The sequence below is a fragment of the Mustela nigripes genome, chromosome 17 (assembly GCF_022355385.1).
Source record: "Mustela nigripes isolate SB6536 chromosome 17, MUSNIG.SB6536, whole genome shotgun sequence".
Lineage (NCBI taxonomy): Eukaryota > Metazoa > Chordata > Mammalia > Carnivora > Mustelidae > Mustela > Mustela nigripes.
In genome coordinates, this window is record NC_081573.1 from 35,885,786 (window position 1) to 35,889,101 (window position 3,316).

Consider the following 3,316-nt stretch of genomic DNA (forward strand, 5'->3'; position numbering starts at 1 on the left):
ATATCTGTTTTCTGATCCTTAAAATAATATTGATAGACCTAAAATAGTATATTCAGTTCTGGTCGTGATCCTTAAAAATATGGACAACTTGGAATTTTTGCAGTGATGAGAAGTCAAGATGGTGAAGGGAAAATTAGGGAATGACAGAAAGAACTCAGTGTATTTCACATGGAGGAGACATTCCAAGGAGAAAATGACTGCCTGGCATAAATATGGAATGAGTGATTAGAGGTCCTGTGAATGGCTCATGAAATAGAAAGACAGTCTGTGGTTGGAAGAAATTTGTCTGTAGTGGTTAGAACTACCCATGAAAGCCTGTTACAATAGAAAATTTCTGTGAGAGACAAAACAAATTGGGAGCAAGCATACTGTGATGCTGCGGAAAGGGTTGGTCAGGAATTGAATCTCATTTATCTTTGCATCGGGGGTTGCTCTTCACTGGATGACCAGGAATTCAAACAAATTATTTTTTGCCTCGACTGACCCTTTTGTCTGACCCCAGTGTCAGTTCATCCCACAAATTTCAGAGATAACCAAAGAGAAGCTCATCCCTAAATTTTGCTAATGGACTCAGGTTCTTTAGTATTTCACCTTCCTTTTCTCTAGATTTCAATGTTTCCCAAGTTCCATGATTATAGTACATTATTATGATTTTCATCATATCTTCACAAAGTCTACTTAATTTCCTTTAAACTGACTTTTAGTGTAAATAAACGTATCTTTATAGGACACTTTACATTATTCCACAGGAGAAATTAACAAGTGTTAATAGAGTGCTAAAGGCATGTTAACATGGAACACAGACTTCTTTATTAATGTAATTAGAAGGAATGGGGAAAGAAATAACTTCCTCCGCAATTCAGTGATATTTGGTTCCAATATCTGCCTACCATTTAAAATAATTTTGAGTATTACCGAGCCTTTCAGTGATATGGTCAATGTCTAGGGTCTTATGCTTTTGATATTCATTGAGCTGAGATCTTTGGATGTAGGATCTAGTACAGAAGAATTTTTGCTCTGATGTGTATTCTGTAGTTTTTCTCTTTTATCTCAAACTTCTCTGGTATTATCCTCTACCTGTATTGGGCATCCATTTGCTTCATGCTCTTTATTGCAACATAGACATACCTCAGAGATAATACAGATTTGGTTCCAGACCACAACAGTTAAGCAAATACGATGATAAAGTGAGTGAGATGAATTTTTTAGTCTCCCAGTGCATATAAAATTTATATTCACATTATACTGTGCAATAACATTTAAGTGTGCAATAGCATTCTGTCCAGAAAAACAATGTACATGACCTTACTTAAAAAAATACTCCTTTCCAAAGAGCTGACAAGATGGCAGAAGTAGAGAAGAAGAAGCATACCTTCTACGAGTTCATCTACCATGGCGTGGACCTTGAGCAACTGCTGGACGTATCCTATGAGCAGATGATGCAGTGGTTCTGTGCCCGGCAGCAGCAGAGGCTGAACTGGGGTTTGCAGAGGAAGCAGCACTCACTGCTGGAGCACCTGGAGGAAGCCAAGAAGGAGGCTTCCCTGATGGAGAAAACTGAGGTGTTGAAGACACACCTGCAGGACACGATCATCCAGCCTGGTGGATAGGGGCAGCATGGTGGGCAGTATGGTGGGTGTCTGCAATGGCAAGACCTTCATCCAGGTGGAAATCAAGCCCAAGATGATTGGCCACTACCTGGGCGAGTTCTTTATCACTTCTACATCTGGCCCCCAGCGTTGGGGCCACCCACTCCTCCCACTTCATTCCCCTCAAGTAACCTATTCAGCCAATAAAGACACAGCTTTCTCTTAAAAGAAAAATTCTTTATTGATGAAAAGTGCTAACCATCTTTGGAGCGTTCAGCATCTCCTAATCTTTTAGTTGATGGAGGCTCTTGCTCCTTGTTGGTGGCTGCTGTCTCATCAGGGTGGTTGATGAAGTTTGGGGTGGCTGTAGCAATTGCTTTAAAAAGACAACAGTGGAATTCGTCGCACTGACCGACTCTTCCTTTCATGAGTAATTTCTCTGTAACATGTGATGCTGTTTGATAGCATTTTATCCACAGAAGAACTTGTTCCAAATTTGGAGTTAGTCCTCTCAAACCCTGCCACTGCTTTATCAACTAAATTATGGAATATTCTAAAACCATTATTGTCATTTCAACAGTCTTCACAGCATCTTCACCAGGAGTGGATTCCATCTAAAAAACAAACAAACAAACAAACAAAAAACACACACTTTTTTGCTTATCCATGAGAAACAACCTTTGATCCTTTAAAGTTTTATCATAAGATTACAGCAATTCAGTTCCGTCTTCAGGCTCCACTTCTAATTCTGGTTCTCTTACTGTTTCCACCATCTCTGCAGTCAGAACACGTACAACATTTACCAATTAAATTTGCCATTTTATAATGCATACTTTTTGGTGCCTCCAGATAATTATAATAGTAACATCGTAGATCACTGGCCACAGATCACCATAACAAATATATTAATAATGAATAAGTTTGAAATACTCTGAGAATTACCAAAATGTGACACAAAGTGAGTAAATGCTATTTAAAAAATGATGCTGTTATACTTGTTCAATGTAGGGTTGCCACAAACCTTTAATTTGTAAAAAAAAAAAAAAAATGCAGTATCTGTGAAACACAGTGAAGCAAAATGCAATGAAAGGAGGTATGCTTATATATGACCTGAAAGAGGACTCTTTTTTTTCCCCTTGAGTATTTCTATTATGAAATCCTCTGACCTCTTAGTTTATCTGTGTAACTACTATTATTTCCCTGTGTAACTACTATTATAAGCCGTAATGTTGATGATGAATCCTAAGATTCTACTTTTAATACTTACTTGCTCTCTCTAGATAAACTCTGACTAGTTACCAGTAATAAAAAGGTTTGGTAAGAATGGTATTAAAGATGAATCTGTTTTAATACATCCAGGAACAGACACCTCATTGAAAATGTAAAATCCGTTCCCACGTGAGCCTTGGTTTTGGAATCGTGTGCTGAGTGTGAGAAAAAGGCTAAATGATTAATGACAGGGTCTTGCATGGAGAAGGGAATCAGTTCTTTGCACTGAACATCCTAGTGATAAATGCTAAATCTGACATGTGTCTGTGATTTTACCCCATTACAGTTGGCATTCTGCAACTTCCAGAAGGTGTGTGATATTCCATAAAGAACATAGGCCTTTGAATCTGACAAGTCTGCGTCTGACTCTAAATTCCTCTGCTAATTAACTGTGAGGCTCTGGGCTAGTCATTGAGTCATCCCAGGCTGTATTTGCTTTATCAGAATATTGAAATAAA

The 3,316-nt window shown here is 38.2% G+C and overlaps 1 pseudogene; it reads left to right on the forward strand.

The window, feature by feature from the left end:
• Positions 1–373: 373 nt before the first annotated feature.
• LOC132005457 (small ribosomal subunit protein uS19-like) lies at positions 374–1,780 on the forward strand (annotated as a pseudogene).
• The last annotated feature ends 1,536 nt before the right edge of the window (positions 1,781–3,316 follow it).